An 18,935-nucleotide genomic window follows, 5' to 3' on the forward strand; every position below is an offset into this window, starting at 1 on the left:
GACTGCAGCATGAGCCGGTGGATTCCAAAAAACATGCATTGTGTGAAGTGCTTTATTTTGTCTTTCCTGGATCTACAGCACTACCAATTGATTTCACTGGGTGATCCCATGCCCACTAAATTCTGTTGGCAGATATATAAATTAACTTGGAGTTTTCATCCTAACATTTTGTAACTGCTATTAGTACAACATATGGGAATAAAGGAGGTGGTGAGGCTTTTCATGGAACTGAAGAGACTTCAATGAAGAAAAGGTGAATTTTGTTGAATGTTTAGGGAGGCTTTTAATGTTTGATGTAGTACAGTATTTTAATATTTTTTTTGGAAGCTGCCCAGAGTGGCTGGAGAAGCCCAGCCAGATGGGCAGGGTATAAATAATAAATTATTATTATTATAATTTAGGCACCATTCAGGGCACATGGAAAACAGCCATATTTCAAAAAGTAAAATCCCCCAAAAGTTTTTGAGATTTTTTAAAGCCCCAAAGTTCTTTTTTTACAAAAATGCAAAAAGACGTGATTTTTCCAGTTTCACTACCTTCCACCTTTCAAATCCCAGTAACGTCTGGGAAAATATGCCACCACTAGCAGGGAGGAGGTTCAAATGTACTATAGCATGGGTAGGCAAACTAAGGCCCAGGGGCCGAATCTGGCCCAATCACCTTCTAAATCTGGCCCGTGAACGGTCAGCATGTTTTTACATGAGTAGAATGTGTCCTTTTATTTAAAATGCATCTCTGGGTTATTTGTGGGGCATAGGAATTCGTTCTCCCCCCCCCCAAAAAAAATAGTCTGGCCCCCCCCAAGGTCTGAGGGACAGTGGACCGGCCCCCTGTTGAAAAGGTTTGCTGATCCCTGTACTATAGTACTGGGGTGTGTGTGCAATTTTTCCACTGTTCAGGACTGCGTCAATATGCCCCCATGTGGCAAAAACAAGAAATCTAAGTATGCCAGGTACTGAAACCAGGGGAGCCAAATTGCATGCACATTTCACAGCTCTATTCTATCAGTGCTTACTCAGAAGTAAATCCCCTTGAGTTCAGTGGGACTTAAGGGTAAGGGTAAAGGGACCCCTGACCATTAGGTCCAGTCGTGGCCGACTCTGGGGTTGTGGCGCTCATCTCGCTTTATTGGCCAAGGGAGCCGGCATACAGCTTCCGGGTCATTATTAAGCCGCTTCTGGTGAACCAGAGCGGCGCATGGAAACGCCGTTTACCTTCCCGCTGGAGCAGTACCTATTTATCTACTTGCACTTTGACATGCTTTCGAACTGCTAGGTTGGCAGGAGCAGGGACTGAGCAACGGGAGCTCACCCCGTCACGGGGATTCGAACCACCGACCTTCTGATCGGCAAGCCCTAGGCTCTGTGGTCTAACTCACAGCGCCACTTTAACTCACAGCGCCGCTTTGGGACTTATTTCCAGGTAAATAGTTATAGGATCACATCTTAAATTCCTCTTAATCTTAATGTTTCCTTTACGCCATTGGACAGTAGCAACCTTACTTAAGATGGGCTGTGCCAGTAGCATTATAACTGCCTTTTGAAGCAAGATTAATAGAGAGGGAGAAGGAATGAAAAGGACAGAACTAGGCAGAAAGAGTAAAGGTGACAACAGAATTAAATAAATGAAACAGGGGTCACATGCTGCAGCCTGGGATTAAAAGGAGGTTCTGCATTTGGAAAAAATTAAGTCCGCTGCTTCAGTCTTTACCCTGAGCTCTCCTTTTGCCTCCTTTTCTGGACACGATCCTGCCAATACTTCTCTTTGGTCCAGATCCTGGAAAGTTTTACCAACTTTTTGGGTAGCTCATGCCCACACATGTCGATGTAACAACACGGGCAAAGAGGCAAAAACAAACAAACCAGGACATGTTTATTTGAGGCTTCCAATCTACAATGGGAATTAAGTCTCTGACATTCAGACGTGCCCCCAAATACTACCCAGTTCCATGGGACAAAAGTGTGGAAAAAAACGCTCTTCCTATAGTGGCAGGCTTGCCAATTTTTAATATTTGTTCTGTCCTTTCAGGGTGGTGGTATAGAAATCTATGGCTTTTGCATGGCGAATGTAGCCTTCTGTATAAAACTGGAATCACATCCATTTGTTCTGCCCATTTTTAGCCTCAGGTCCCTCTGGCATGTTGTCAACCTGGAATATTGCCCATCAATGCAGACCCCAGGTCAAATAATAATAATAATAATAATAATAATAACAATAATAATAATTTATTTATACCCCACCCTCCCCAGCCAAGACCGGGCTCAGGGCGGCTAACAACCAATAATAAAAACAAGTTGATTAAAATACAATTTAAAAGAATTAAGATACAACATTAAAACAATTAGGGAGCAATCTCTTCATAGGAGGAGAAAGGAAAAAGAAAGAGGGGGAGGGAATCAAACCGATTCTGAGCCAAAGGCCAGGTGGAACAACTCTGTCTTACAGGCCCTGCGGAAAGAGATCAGGCTGGAGCCAGTGTTGAAAAGGCCCTGGCTCTGGTTGAGGCTAATCTAACTTCCTTAGGGCCTGGGACCTCTAGGGTGTTGCTATATATGGACCTTGAGGCTCTACATGGGGCATACCGGGAGAGGCGGTCCCGTATGTACGAGGGTCCTAGGCCGTGAAGGGCTTTAAAGGTCAAAAGCAGCACCTTAAATCTGACCCTGTACTCTACCGGGAGCCAGTGCAGTTTGAAAAGCACTGGGTGAATATGCTCCCATGGCAGAGACCCCGTGAGGAGCCTCGCTGCAGCATTCTGCACCCGCTGGAGTTTCTGGGTCAGCTTCAAGGGCAGCCCCGCGTAGAGCGAATTACAGTAGTCAAGCCTGGAGGTGACCATCGCATGGATCACTGTGGCCAGGTCGGGGCGGGAAAGGTAAGGGACCAACTGCTTGATGCGGCGAAGGTGGGAAAATGTCACCCTGGCTGTTGTTCCCCACTCCTATTGTAGGAACAGGGACAACAATCTTTGAAAAAACCAGTCCTAAAACACATTTCCGCGAAGGATCATAGAATTGCAGAGCTGGAAAGGACCGCAAGGGTCGTCTAATGCAACCCCCTACGATTCAGGGATCTTTTGCCTAGTGTGGGGCTCAAACACACAACCCTGTGATGAATAGTCTTGTGCTTTACCAACTGAGCTATCCCTGGCCTTTAAGGGAAGTTGCTCTGGAATGCATGGAGCGAATGGCATGGCAGCAAGGCCAGTTTGCAAAATTAAAAAGAGCAAACTGGCAATCGTGCGCAACGATGAAAAGGAAAATTGTCCTGGTTCTGAAATCTGTGCAGGGCTTTTGGCCAGAAACCCCAATAAGCAGGAGGACAACAAGCCACAGCAGAGCTGGTTTACTACAGTTTACACATTGCTATATAATACGGCGGGGGGGGGGGGAGAGGGGGAGATAAGATCATGATGCTTAAGAGTCTAACATTACCAAACTGCACCGCCTGATAAAATGCTTCCCTCGCACCTCCAGAAAGAAGACTCTGGCTTAAGGCATCTGCTGCCTGCAAACGCCGCCCAGCCTCCCTCTGGGGCGAAGTCTCCCATGGCAGTTCCAGCAGCCTTCAAAGCGCTCACCAGAACGACCTCTGCGTGGACCACCCACCGTTAATGTACAGTAGCCAGGCGCAGCTGGGAGCACATCTGTTCTTCCTTTGCCTTATGCGAAAACACATGGCCACGTGCAGCCCTCGCCTCTAACCCCACGGAAGCCCTGAGCTGGAAGGAAATCGGTACATCGTCAAGGAGTCCAACCCACGGCCTTAAGACAGGATATCCTAGCTCTAAAGCATCCCTGACAGATGCCTGCCCAGTTCCCTGCCCCCAGCCCAAATTCTTGAGGAAAAGAAGGCACAGAAACTCCCTAAGCAGCTTCCAACTCCATTCCACGGGATAAACCCTGCTAATAATAATAATAATAATAATAATAATAATAATAATAATAATTTATTATTTATACCCCGCCCATCTGGCTGAGTTTCCCCAGCCACTCTGGGCAGCTCCCAATCAAATGTTAAAAACAGTACAGCATTAAATACAATGGTACCTCGGGTTACAGACGCTTCAGGTTACAGACTCCACTAACCCAGAAATAATACCTCGGGTTAAGAACTTTGCTTCAGGATGAGAACAGAAATTGCACGGCGGCAGCAGCGGGAGGCCCCATTAGCTAAAGTGGTGCCTCGGGCTAAGAATGGTTTCAGGTTAAGAACAGACCTCCGGAACGAATTACTGTAAGTTCTTAACCCGAGGTACCACTGTATTAAAAACTTCCCTAAACAGGGCTGCCTTCAGATGTCTTTTAAAGATAGGATAGCTGCTTATTTCCTTCACATCTGAAGGGAGGGTGTTCCACAGGGCGGGCGCCACTACCGAGAAGGCCCTCTGTCTGGTTCCCTGTAACCTCACTTCTCGCAATGAGGGAACCGCCAGAAGGCCCTCGGTGCTGGATCTCAGTGTCCAGGCTGAATGATGGGGGTGTAGACGCTCCTTCAGGTACAGTGGTGCCCCGCAAGACGAATGCCTCGCAAGACGGAAAACCCGCTAGACGAAAGGGTTTTCCGTTTTGGAGGTGCTTCGCAAAACAAATTTCCTATGGGCTTGCTTCGCAAGACGAAAATGTCTTGCGAGTTCCTGCGGGGTCCCCCCCCCTTTTTCCCAAGCCGCTAAGCCGCTTATCAGCTGATCCGCTAAGCCGCTAAACAGCTGATCGCTAAGCCGCTTATCAGCTGATCCGCTAAGCCGCTTAACAGCTGATCCGTTAAGCCACTAAGCCTCTTATCAGCTGATCCGCTAAGCCACTTAACAGCTGATTGCTAAGCCGCTTATCAGCTGATCCGCTAAGCCACTAAGCCGCTTATCAGCTGATCCGCTAAGCCGCTAAGCCGCTTATCAGCTGATCCGCTAAGCCCGCTAATAGCGCTAATCCGCTAATGGGCTTGCTTCGCAAGACGAAAAAACCGCAAGACGAAGAGACTCGCGGAACGGATTCTTTTCGTCTTGCGAGGCACGACTGTATACAGGACCGAGGCCGTTTAGGGCTTTAAAGGTCAGCACCAACACTTTGAATTGTGCTCAGAAACGTACTGGGAGCCAATGCAGATCTCTCAGGACTGGTGTTATGTGGTCCTGGCGGCCACTCCCAGTCAACCGTCTAGCTGCCGCATTCTGGATTAATTGCAGTTTCCGGGTCACCTTCAAAGGTAGCCCCACGTAGAGCGCATTGCAGTAGTCCAAGCGGGAGATAACTAGAGCATGCACCACTCTGGCGAGACAGTCTGCGGGCAGGAAGGGTCTTAGCCTACGTACAACAACAGGCTTCTTCCACAACACACAACACCCTAATATTTATACTATGTACAGTATTTACTAGGGTGGAGCTCCATCGCGCTTTTTTAAATAGGATGTTTTGCAAAAGGGGGAATAATTTCAGCGACATGCAAACACGGGTGGAAGCGTCTACTGCCCTTAAAGCAGGAATAGGGAAACTCCATCTCTCCAGGTGATGCTACACTACAACTCCCATCATCCCTGGCCATTGGCCATGCTGGCTGGGGCTGATGGGCAGTGGAGTCCAACAATATCTGGCGGGCCGCGGTTTCCTTGCTTTAGAGCAGTGGTTCCCAAAGTTGGGCCTCCAGCTGTTTCTGGACTACAACTCCCACCATCCCTTGCTAGCAGGGATGATGGAGATTGTAGTCCAAAAATAGCTGGAGAGTGTTTTTGCTTTAAAGTGTCATGGTGACACTGTGAAGGAGGATAATTGACAAAATAAAAGGAAGGATTACAATTTTGCAGCAGAAAAAGCAGGTCCTCCCCTCCCTCTAAGGCATGGGTAGGCAAACTAAGGCCCGAGGGCTGGACCCGGCCCAATCGCCTTCTAAATCCGGCCCACGGACAGTCTGGGAATCAGTGTGTTTTTACATGAGTAGAATGTGCCCTTTTATTTAAAATACATCTCTGGGTTATTTGGGGGACATAGGAATTTGTTCCTTCCCCCCCAAAAAAATATAGTCCGGCCCCCCACAAGGTCTGAGGGACAGTGGACCGGCCCCTTGCTGAAAAAGTTTGCTGACCCCTGCTCTAAGTGGCTTCATCGGACTTAAATCAAACTTAATGCACTCCCCTGCCCCTTTCTCCAGAATGGAACTTCTCAGTGTGAAAAATGGAAGCTTCTGAAAACTTGGTTCAACCCTTCCACCTATCTTTCTGCATTTTACCCCTTCTTGTGTGATCCATATGGCAAATTATTTCTTTAAAGAAATGTTTGGACAGTCAGATCCCTCCTCCCACCATCGCACAGATCATCCGCAAGGATTGTGGGAGATTTGAAGCCAAATCTAACGATGCATATTCTTGCGAGTTAGCATGTAAAGGAGCTGATAGGCTCCTTGCTGACAGGCGGATTCCGACCATAGAAACATAATTGGTAGAGAAGGCCCTGTGTGACGTCATTTCCCCTTCTCTCTTCAAAGAAGTATTTCCTGTTCCTTCCCTCTCTTCCTCTTCGACCAGCGATGGGAGCAAACATATATCCAGTAGCCTGAGGCTGCTTATACTGTTGATGTAAGTATTTCGCCTGCATTTATTTTGCTGCTGCTGCTGCTAACAAATGCATGACTGCGAGTAAGTAAATTGCATTTTTAAACTTACTTATCAGTCTGTCGTCTGATTCTTTGTTACGTGGGATAAGAAAGGGGGAGCCGGCTTGCTTCACAGCTGGACTTAATTAAAAGAAGGCGTCACAGCCGATTCCTCTGCTTTCAACTTTTCTGCTAAGGAGGGGACTTTGAACTTTGCTCAGCCCCACATTTTAAATAAAGTGGTAAGCTGATCTGTTTGCATGATCAACCCACACATGTGGGGGCCTGGAGGGATAAATTGCAATTCATATATTCTCTCCCACCTATTAAAACTCATCTCACAAGGAGAGGCTGCAGCTCAGTAGCAGATTACGCACGTTACATGCTAAAAGTTCCCAGGTTCAAGCCCTAAAATCTGTAGGTAGGGTAGCTAAAGAATCCTGTCTCAAACCCTGGAGAGCCACTAGAAAACACTGAGATAGCAAAATAGTGCGACTAGGTACAAGGCAGCAGCAGGTTAATTGCTCCGCCCACTTTTGCCTCCGGACCCACCCACCTCCAGAATACGGCCCCCAGGAATCAGACCAGAAGGGAATGTGGCCCTCAATCTTAAAATAAGGTTCCTTGCCCCTGATTCAAAAGATTCATGTTGCCCTTCAGCACAGGTCAGGGACATAAAAATATATTCGCCTGGTGCCAGAAATACATCAAACTAGGCGCCAGGTGCCGCTCCTTCAGAAGAGCATTCACCACGAATGGGGGCTACCACCGAGAAGGCCTTGCTGTTCCAAACCCCCGCCACACCTGCCCTCCATCCCCGACTGTTTTTCCCCCATTTTTTTTAATTGATTTTCAACATTTATCTCCAAAAATGACATAACAAAACACACAACATAGAAAAACATACAACACTACAACAAACTAAATACACACACACACAAATTATCTCTTCAAATACCCAACTCTCATCACATTGATAACTGACCTCCTCAAGTCCCCTCTAACTGAATTTCATTATATCACTTATATAACAGTTCTTCAAATTCATATTTCTAATAATATTGACTCCTTTCATTTACTAACCTCTTCTCCTTTATTAATTCTAATCCTTAATATTCACTACTACCTAATCTTATTCCACCCCTAGGCCTATTTGTTACTTCCAAGAATTTTCTATTTATCTTATATCACAATATTTAGCTAAATATTCTTTGAATTAATTCCTATCCTCTTATGTCTCCTCTTCCTTCTGGTCACGGATTCTTCCAGTCAGGTCAGCCAGCTCCAAAAAGTCCAACATCTTCATCTGCCATTCTTCTATTGTTGGTATTTCTTGCGATTTCCAATTTTTTGCTGATAAAATTCTAGCCGCTGTAGTGGCATACAAAAACAGTCTACCATCTTTTTTGGGGCAATTCCAATCCTATTATTCCAAGTAGAAAGGCTTCTGGTTTCTTAATAAATGTATCACTTCGTTTTAGGGAGGGCAATCCTTTCATTTGTGATATCCAGGGATCAGGGCTTCTCCTGAAAGAAGCGAGAGATTATGAGGTAGGAACTGGAGAAGCTTGTTGTTGCTTAGTCGTTTAGTCATGTCCCACTCTTCGTGACCCCATGGACCAGAGCATGCCAGGCACTCCTGTTTTCCACCGCCTCCCGCAGTTTGGTCAAACTCATGCTGGTAGCTTCGAGAACACTGTCCCACCATCTCTTCCTCTGTCGTCCCCTTCTCCTTGTGCCCTCCATCTTTCCCAACATCAGGGTCTTTTCGAGGGAGTCTTCTCTTCTCATGAGGTGGCCAAAGTATCATGCTGGTAGCTTCGAGAACACTGTCCCACCATCTCGTCCTCTGTCGTCCCCTTCTCCTTGTGCCCTCCATCTTTCCCAACATCAGGGTCTTTTCGAGGGAGTCTTCTCTTCTCATGAGGTGGCCAAAGTATTGGAACCTCAGCTTCAGGATCTGTCCTCCCAGTGAGCACTCAGGGCTGATTTCCTTCAGAATGGATAGGTTTGATCTTCTTGCAGTCCATGGGACTCTCAAGAATCTCCTCCAGCACCACAATTCAAAAGCATCAATTCTTCGGCGATCAGCCTTCTTTATGGTCCAGCTCTCACTTCCATACATCACTACTGGGAAAACCATAGCTTTAAATAAACGGACCTTTGTTGGCAAGGTGATGTCTCTGCTTTTTAAGATGCTGTCTAGGTTTGTCATCGCTTTTCTCCCAAGAAGCAGGCGTCTTTTAATTTCGTGACTGCTGTCACCATCTGCAGTGATCATGGAGCCCAAGAAAGTAAAATCTCTCACTGCCTCCATTTCTTCCCCTTCTATTTGCCAGGAGGTGATGGGACCAGTGGCCATGATCTTCGTTTTTTTGATGTTGAGCTTCAAACCATATTTTGCGCTCTCCTCTTTCACCCTCATTAAAAGGTTCTTACTTCATACCAAGTCAGGCTATGGAGCTGCCTGGACTCTGGAGGCACTTGGAATTTGAGGCCTGTCAGGCAAAAGATGGTGCAAAGCAGAACTGGCGAGGGGTGAGGCCTAGACTAGAGAAGAGCCCAGAAGAGTGCCAGATAATGAGGCTTGAAAGACCACATTCGGCCCCCAGGTCAGAGGTTCTCCACTCCTTTCGAATAAATATATACCGTATTTTTCGCTCTATAAGACGCACCAGACCACAAGACGCATCTAGTTTTTGGAGGAGGAAAACAAGAAAAAAAATATTCTGAATCTCAGAAGCCAGAACAGCTAGAGGGATCGCTGAGCAGTGAAAGCAGCAATCCCTCTTGCTGTTCTGGCTTCTGGGATAGCTGCGCAGCCTGCATTCGCTCCATAAGACGCACACACATTTCCCCTTACTTTTTAGGAGGGAAAAAGTGAGTCTTATAGGCAGGGTGGGTGGGGGGTAGTGCTATGCTTTTTCTCCTAATGTTTCTCCTACATCTGCCTCTCTGTATTTTACTCTCTCTCTCTTTCCCCTCTTCCCTCTGGCCTGTTTCAAATCTCTGAACGTTGCTAGCATATTCCCTCTCCCTTCATATCAAATTTCCACATGCCTCGTGCCTCAAAGCTCAAGATGGAAGCTACAAAATGCAAGGCGTTTTTTTTTATAGCAACGTATCACTTGCGGAACTACCTCCAGCGAGATAAGATACCTCCTTTCTCAGTGTAAGATTCCTGCATTGCAAGGGGTTGGACTAAATAATTATAATATGGTCCATTCCAACTGTGCAATTCTATTATTCTTTCTCCCCAAAATCCTTTGCAATAATATAATACGAGTGTTTGGTTGTTGTTGTTGTTGTTTTTAAACGTGCTGTTGTTTATGCTTTCGTTTTGTTTGGAAATATTGCTGATTGTATCACTTTAATGGATATTTTATTGTTCTGCACTTGTTTTCTGTGAGGTTGTGACCTCATTTTATGGAGAGAGCTGAGCTATAGATAGAGTAAAAAGCAACAACCAAACAAAAAACATTTTCTTTAGGACAAACGTACCCAGTTTATTTGGCTTTTCCTCATAAAATCTTATTGCCAGACCTCAAGCTAGAGATCCTGCCGTTACGTTTACAAATTCAGAGACGGCCGAAAGGCATAGAGTTACATTTCTGAAAGAAAGGCATTCAGAATACAGTTCCAAAAAAGGCACAGTAAAGATTAGCACTGCTGTCTGTGGAGAAGTATTTTGTGTATTTGCTTGGGAAGAGAGTTGCTACATCCCATAAAACCCACTTTGCTTACATACGCCAGTAGAATGGACCTTCCTACTTCTCACAAATATGCTGTGAACCACCCTGAGGTGGGTATAGGGCGGTATACAAATATTATTATTATTATTATTATTATTATTATTATTATTATTTAATTTATACCCCACCCATCTGACTGGGTTTCCTCAGCCACTCCGGGAGGCTTCCAACATATATAAAAACATAATAAAACATTAAACATTTTAAAAAACCCACTTCCCTATACAGGGCTGCCTTCAGATGTCTTCTAAATGTTGTATAGTTACTTATCTCATTGGCTCAAGGGTCACATATCTCCATACACACCAATATTTCACAGATGAAAATAGGGACGTTCTAAGGAAGAGTAGGGCATTCTGGGATCAAATCAGAAACTAGATGGAATCTACACACTTAAAAAACACGCTGTAGAATTTTAATAATAATAATAATAATAATAATAATAATAATAATAATAATATTTTATTTATATCCCGCCCTCCCCAGCCAAGGCCGAGCTCAGGGCGGCTTACAAGCAATAATAAAAACAAGTTGAATGATTACAACTTAAAAACAAAATTAAAATACAACATTAAAATATTGAAACATTAAAATATTAAAATATAAAAGGTTTTGAAAAAGACATTGAATTTGGCATAGCTCACTGTCGCTATCTAGTGTCGCATTTGCATATTGCGCTTCACAACACATTTAAAACATTTTATTTGCAGCTGTATAGCTGGGTCCCGGGACAGGACTGCCCCTGGAAAATAGGGAAACTTGGAAGGTCTGCTGTGAACCATGAAGCTCTCATTTTTAATTCATTCCCGCCCCCCCCTCCCGCCCCCACATAAGGTCCTGTTGTTATGGCCTTATAAGGTGGCGTTTAAAGGTAAAGGGACCCGTGACCGTTAAGTCCAGTTGCAGACGACTCTGGGGTTGCAGCGCTCATCTCGCTTTACAGGCCGAGGGAGCTGGCGTTTGTACGCAGACAGATTCTGGGTCAGGTGGCCAGCATGACTTAAGCCGCTTCTGGCGAACAAGAGCAGCGCACGGAAACGCTGTTTACCTTCCCACCAGAGCGGTACATATTTATTTACTTGCACTTTGATGTGCTTTCGAACTGCTAGGTTGGCAGGAGCAGGGACCGAGCAATGGGAACTCACCCCGTCGCAGGGATTCGAACCTCCGACATTCTGATCGGCAAGTCCTAGGCTCTGTGGTTTAGGCCACAGCGCCACCCGGTGGCGTATACTGAATTCCAATAGAGTACAGTGGTACCTCAGGTTAAGTACTTAATTCGTTCTGGAGGTCTGTTCTTAACCTGAAACTTTTCTTAACCCGAAGCACCACTTTAGCTAATGGGGCCTCCTGCTGCCGCTGCGCCGCCGCTGCACGATTTCTGTTCTCATCCTGAAGCAAAGTTTTTAACCCAATTTACTATTTCTGTAACCTGAAGTGTATGTAACCTGAAGCGTATGTAACCCAAGGTACCACTGTATCTCTCTCTCTCAGACTCCCACCCACCATATTATTTTAGAATGGTATTTTAATATTTTTTTGGAAGCCGCCCAGAGTGGCTGGGGAAGCCCAGCCAGATGGGCAGGGTATAAATGATAAATTATTATTATTATTATTATTATTCTAAGCTGGCCTACCTTTCAGGGTTATCGTGCAGATTGAATGAGTACAGGGGTGCCCCGCAAGACGAATGCCTCGCAAGACGAAAAACTCGCTAGACGAAAGGGTTTTGCGTTTTTTGAGTCGTTCTGCAAGACGAATTTCCCTATGGGCTTGCTTTGCAAGATGAAACGTCTTGCGAGTTCTTGCGAGTTTGTCTCCTTTTTCTTAAAGCCGCTAAGCCGTTAGTAGCCGCTAAGCCGCTAATAGCCGTGCTTCGCAAGACGAAAAAACCGCAAGACGAAGAGACTCGCGGAACAGATTAATTTCGTCTTGCGAGGCACCACTGTACTTTGAACACCCTGCAGTGTTACATATGAATTGCAAACGTTAGATGGAGAGGCTGAATGGTCTCTGCCACATACCTGGTAGATGGGGCGCAACATCTCTGGAAATGTGACGTGCGCCCCCTTCCCCATCCTTGGCTAAGTTTTTCAAGGCCTCCTCCAAAGTCAAGCTTGTGTGCTGGGTGGCTCCATAGGGGCTGAGCCGTGCCAAGCGAAGTTTGCCGCAGGCCGGCTCTTCACAGCGCCTTGGGCTCCAGCCAGCCCTTTGATCTGTGGGAGTTTCAGTTTGGGGCTTTTTTGGTTTCTGAAAGATTAAAAAAGAGAGAGAGAGGCCTTCAATTCATCAGCATCTCTTTCTGCCAGTACAAACACAGAAGAGGGAGCGGGCAAGGGCGGTGGGGGGGCGACTGCAACGCTGGCTAGGCTGCAGCGGCGAGACACATGCAAATGGTTACAACTGCTGCTCCTGACTGGCGATAGGATTCCCTGGGGGATGCCCTGATGCAGATGACAGGCATCAAATTCTTCTCTCCTTCCTCCTCTGCTAGGTCATAGCACCGTTATGGCATTACGCTTTGAGCATGTGCTCCTCCAGATGTTTATTTGCACACAAAAAAGGTTGTTTGTTATCTCTCTCTCTCCCCCCCCCCCACCGCCACCCTTTTCCATTGGTTGCCTGAAATATACTCAGAGTCGAGTGTGGATTTCATGCTCTTTATTCAGCTCAGAGTAGTGAGGAATGAATGTTCCCCCAAAATATCTGCTTTATATACATTATTTACACAATGGGTCGCACGTGATTGGCTAATTCTGGGATTCTCCTGTAGGCCAATCAGGTTGCGGATTCACTTCCACCTGGAGCTGGATTGGGCGGCTCCTGCAGACCAATCATACTGCTGCATTGTTCTAGGACCAATCAGACTGCTGCATTCTGGACCCTATTGTTCTAGGACCATTCAGACTGCTGCTTTTGGGATCCTATTCAACTCTGTACATGACATTGCCGTTCCACAATTTCTGGTGCAATCATCCCGTCCCTTTGCTAGCTGCAAAAAAAAAAAAAGAGAGCCAGTGTGGTGTAGTGGTTAAGAGCGGTAGTCTCGTAATCTGGGGAACCGGGTTTGCGTCTCCGCTCCTCCACATGCAGCTGCTGGGTGACCTTGGGCCAGTCATACTTCTTTGAAGTCTCTCAGCCCCACTTACCTCACAGAGTGTTTATTGTGGGGGAGGAAGGGAAAAGGAGATTGTTAGCCGCTTTGAGACTCCTTAAAGGGAGTGAAAGGCGGGATATCAAAACCTTTGCTAGCTGCAAAAAACGTTGATAAGGAAAAGTGACAGAAAATTGCACTGGAGATGGGTGACCAAATCTCAAAGATGCTAGGGAGTTATGCGCTTTTTATTAATGCCCATTTCAGGACGAATGCTCTGTGAATAGGTGACGTCACATAACCTTTGTGCAATCCCCCCACCCAAAACATTATCTGTCTGAATGCTCAACAAACTAGAAGTGCCTTCAGCACTGCCCAGCAGTTGTTTATGATGTCAGACAGGAAAACACTCGGTGTGATGATGTCACAGTAATGACACAGGCTGAATAATACTGCATGTTACAATGACAGAGGGAGCGCTCATGTTTTTTGTTAACAAATTGTGGCTGTTTGGGATTTGTCTTGAGCTATTTGAGATTACAATCTGAGCTAGGATTGAACACAGGACACTGGTTTCCACAGCAGACCCCTTTTGAACATGATATCTACTCTCACCCATACCTTCAGTTGACATAATAATAATAATAATAATAATAATTTATTTGTACCCCACCCATCTGGCTGGGTTTCCCCAGCCACTCTGGGCGGCTTCCAACAAAGATTAAAAATACATTAGAATGTCACACATCAAAAACTTCCCTGAATAATAATATTCATATATCTTTAAATTCTGGCTAAGAGCCAAACAACACTTGACCTCATGATGTTAAGTGCATTTCTGCTTAACTCAGCATTTAAGGTTTTTTTTAAAAATGCATATTGTATCAGGAGGTGTGTGTTTGTGTGTGATAATTAATGAGGTCAAAGTATTAAAAAGTGTAGATTTTAAACAATGGCAGAGGTTTGAGTCGAATGAGCAGGGTGTGAAACTGGCAGTTAAAAAAGTTTGAGTGCAGCGAAAAGTGAGTTGAGAAAGGCTCTGTCGTGTTAACTTTTTGGTGTTAAAACTGGTTTGTCTAAAAAAAACCCAAGCTCCTCAGTGTCCTTCCATCCCTGCTTTATTCTGTCCCTGTTTAAGTGCAGTGAGAGTGGAGCAACACCAACAGGATAATACAGATATAGCAATAATATACCTGTATGTTTACTGTAATGGGGCAAAGAGCAGCTGGGATGGGTAGGGAAAGGATTCAGATCAGGAAAACCTACCCATCATAATTCTTAATGCTCTGTTACTACTATTAAAATAAATTTTAAAAGAGACAAGAGATCCACTCACAGATTTCCAGAAGACACACAGTTTTGTCCTTAACTACTACAGGTGAGAGACCTCACCTTAAGGTCTGTTTTAGTGAAGCTATGAGTGGGGTTTTCATGGCTGGAGCCCCTATTTGTTATTTCTGAGAGCGCGGCACTAGGATGGACATGTGCAAAATCACCTCTCCATCCACAGCTGCGGTGGGCAAAACATATGGGCTTAATAAATTATATTTTGTAAAATTTATTTATGTAACTTTTTAGAATGTTTCTATGGCACCCGTCAGTTAAAACTCTTAGGGTAGCAAGAGTGGCTGGGGAAACCCAGCCAAATGAGTGGGGCAGAAAAAATAAAAGTAATGAGGCATCTAATCATAGCCTGCATTTTTATCAAGGCTTATAGTTTGATTAGGGTCTGTATTTTAAAATGAGCTTAAAGATTTTCAAATGTTTTATGCCAGGCAGAAGACCAGCTGCCTAAGTACTTTGGCAAGATGTTTATCCTCCTGGACAAGGGGGCCCCCTGATTTATAGCAGAAAACAATTCTCAAAGTCGTAAAAAGGGAATTACAGGCTGAGGGCAAGGTTACACCACCCTACATAATTAAGAGTTGGTAAATAGTAAAAACCATTAAACTTGAGCCATATCTTTCTAAGGTTAAAGGCCAAGAGCAACTGGCTGGAGAAGGAGAAGTGTAAACAGAAAAAGAGGCTTTTTCCTATTTTATTTTGAGGCTGTAAACTGATTCCTTCCTGTTACTTTGAGAAGGTTTATTCTTGTAAAAAGCTATCTATGATAATGTATGAAATATACTGGCTTAAATGTAATTATGCAAAGGATCTAGAAAGAAAGAAATGTTAAATTCTTATTTCATAGAGTCATATTGCTGTAGGAGACCAGAGGGGCAAATGAGCCCAGCCCCCTGCCAGACAGGAGACGCCATCGAGCACTCCTGATATATGGTTGTCAGGCCTTTGTTTAAAGACCTTCAAAAAGGAGATCTTTCATTGATGATGCATGAGAATGTGAACCCAAGATCTCTGACATCTGTTTAAGATAAAAATTTAAAATTATTAACCATCTGTTTTGGAGGGCAATAGGGCAAGGAGGGCAAGAGGTGAGCTGGTAATTAAGGTTCCTTGTTGAGACAAATGTAAGATATATGACTACTTATTTGTCATTTATAGATAGAAGAATATATAGCTTTTTGTATCCCATAAAAGGCAATAGGAAATGGGTGTATCTTTTAGGATTGGTTGTAGCAATCAGCCAATAGGAAATTCAACCAGGCTGATTGGACAGAGGCAGCCAAAGGAGGAGCAAGGGAGCTGGGCTGAGGGAATATAAGTGCTGGCCATAATGGCAGGAGACCAGGCCAGAGCTTGGTAACCATATACCACTGTGCCTCTCATTTATTTGTCTGACAAATAAATTATTATTTTAATTTCTCTATTGCTGCGTTGAATATTTCATTCCAGCTAAGCGTTAACCACAAGCAGGGTGCTACATTTTATGGTGCCTGCGACTCGGATAAGTGGTCTGCTGGAACGCAGCCCCTTCGCCTTACTGGGCAGGGTACAAGAGAGAGGACCACTCACTGCTTACCCAGCGCGCACTGGGAAGTTTTTTTTCCAGGGGAACGCAGAAGTCTCGTCTGTCTGATACCCTGCCCACCGACGGCGACGGACCGGGGGGAACCAGAGAAATAAACAGGCAACCAACTAAGGGTAAGTGCACTAAGGGGTTTTTGGCCCCTCCAATTAATTGGGAGGAAGAGAAGTCTTGATCAAACTTCTGCGTCTCAGTAAAGGGGAACTGAGTACGCTAGGTGGTTGGGTACATCAGATGGTGATCTGGTGTAGGGAAAGGAAAGGTTGGGAGGTAGAGTATGGTGAAGTATCCAGCGCATTGTATGTGTGAGAAAGTACAATTTGTAGCTGACCTGAGTGTGGAGTGGGTAGTACTTCGGTTCCCGGTAAGGCGACTTCACCCGGGCAAGGAATCTCACGAAGCGTGTGTGTGAGTGACTGAGTGGATACTTCACAGGGCCATACAATGGGAGTTGGGGGTTCAAAGGGGGAAAATACACCTCTTGAATGTATGTTAAATAATTTTAAGAAAGCCTTCTCAGGGGCATATGGAGTCAAAATGACGCCAGAACGCTTGAGAACGTTATGTGAATTAGAGTGGCCGAAACAAAATACTGAATGGCCATCTCAGGGAACCTTTGATATAAATTTAGTAAGCAAACTTTGGTCTAACATCGCCAAAGAAACTGGAGGGTGCCCAGAACAATTTTCATATATAGATTCTTGGCTGAGCACATTAAATAAAAATCCTCCATGGATAAGGGAATGCAAAATCAAACGATGCAAATTGTTGGCTGTAAAAGCCGAAGCTAGGAAAGGAATCTTGCCAAATAAACTCAAACCCATTTTTGAGGGACCAGAGGAAGAGGTGCTTCCACCTCCACCCTATGCTCCACATCGAAGGGAGCCTAATCCAAACACTCCACCAGTTGTAACCCCAAGGCAAGAAAGTGGAATGAATAATGGGGCTGGAGTCACAGAACTCGATTCCTTGATAGATTATGATAAATATCTTCAGGAGGCATTGGAGGCCTATAATAAAGCCCAAGCAGAAGTGGTTATTCCACCTGTGAGTCCCAGTAGAACTCCATCTACAGTCTCTTTTAGTGGAACAACTGATTGCCTACCCCAAACCCCTGTACATCCAAGTCCTAGAGAATTATTACAGAAGTTACAGGGAGACCTTAATCGGTCAGCAAGCAATACAGCCAGGCGTATAAGGCTGCTAAAAGAACGCCTTGGGACAAATACCATCCCCTATGATTTGAGGCCCCTAGAGCAAAGCGAAGAGAAAGATCACGTAGTAGCCCCTCTCAGAAGAGTATTTGATGCACTTGAGGAGCCTGTGCTGGTTAACGGGCAACTCGGACCACGGCCACCTCGAACTTCGACCCTCCAGTACATTCCATTCACAACTACGGATCTGATGAATTGGAAAACACACACCCCATCTTTTGCAGAAAAACCTCAGGCTATGATGGACTTGGTGACTTCAATAATAAATACTCATAGTCCTACTTGGACAGATTGCCGCCAGCTCCTGAATACTCTGTTCACCACTGAGGAAAGGAGAGACATAATTGAAAAGGCACAGATATATTTGCGTGAGCAGGCCAGAGTGGGAAATATTTTAAATGTTGACCGTCATCTCCGGGACAACTTTCCCTTGGAAGATCCTAATTGGGATCCAAACAATGCAATTCATCTGGCCAGGCTTACCACCTACCGCCAGACGCTTGTGCAAGGTATCCGCAGGGCATGCCAGAAGCCCACTAATATGTCTAAAGTCTCAGAAGTAGAACAGAAACCAAATGAGAGTCCAGGAGACTTTTTAGAGAGGCTGCAGGAAGCCTATCGTATATGGACTCCTTTTGACCCTGAAGCCCCTGAAAACAGCAGAATGATTACTGCTACATTTGTGGCCCAGTGCGCTTCTGACATTCGTAAGAAAATTCAGAAATCAGAAGGATGGGAAGGGATGCTGATGAGCCAAATTATGGCCATTGCACGCCGAGTTTATCGGAATAGGGATGAGGCTGAGAAGCAAGAGAAGAAGAAGTGGCAGAAGGAAAAGATGGTAATGTTAGCCACAGCAGTGAAGCAAGACTACCGCCCCTTAAATGGAGGGAGAGGGCGGGGAAGGAATCCACCACTGGGAAGGAATCAATGTGCGAATTGCAAGAAGGAGGGTCATTGGAAGCGGGAGTGTCCTGAACCCCTGAGGTTGGAAGAAGTACGCCCAGGCCCAGGCCCAGGCCCAGGCTCCGGCCCAAGAAACCAGGGACGGGGACGGGGAATGATCCGAGATGGAAGATATCAGAGACCTGGACAAGGACGGAGTAGGGACAATTTCATTGGACTGGCAGAGGAGAATTTTACCCAAGACTAGGAACGACCGGACTCCATAAAGTTAGGCTTCCAGGAGCCCACGGTCACGATTCAATTAGGGAGCCATTTAATAGACTTTATGATTGATACTGGGGCTGAATACTCAGTACTCCCAGAACTATTGCAGAAAAAGGCATCCAAAAGTGTAGTCATTAAAAGTGCCACTGGTCAGTCAGCTAAGAGGTCTTTCCTCCAACCTTTGGAATGCCAGA

General features: G+C 45.3%; 1 long non-coding RNA gene and 1 pseudogene across 2 annotated transcripts in view; one reads left to right on the forward strand and one right to left on the reverse strand.

Moving 5' to 3' along the window:
• Positions 1-18,935, reverse strand: part of LOC308471099 (leucine-rich repeat-containing protein 3 pseudogene) — a 226,852-nt pseudogene that overhangs the window by 144,116 nt on the left and 63,801 nt on the right. The window lies entirely within an intron of this gene.
• On the forward strand, positions 16,505-17,082 carry LOC308466636. Its single transcript, XR_013980922.1, has 2 exons — positions 16,505-16,714; positions 16,746-17,082. It is a non-coding gene; the product is annotated as an uncharacterized lncRNA (long non-coding RNA).

The sequence above is a fragment of the Podarcis pityusensis genome (genome assembly GCF_964106645.2).
Source record: "Podarcis pityusensis genome assembly, chromosome: 2".
Lineage (NCBI taxonomy): Eukaryota > Metazoa > Chordata > Lepidosauria > Squamata > Lacertidae > Podarcis > Podarcis pityusensis.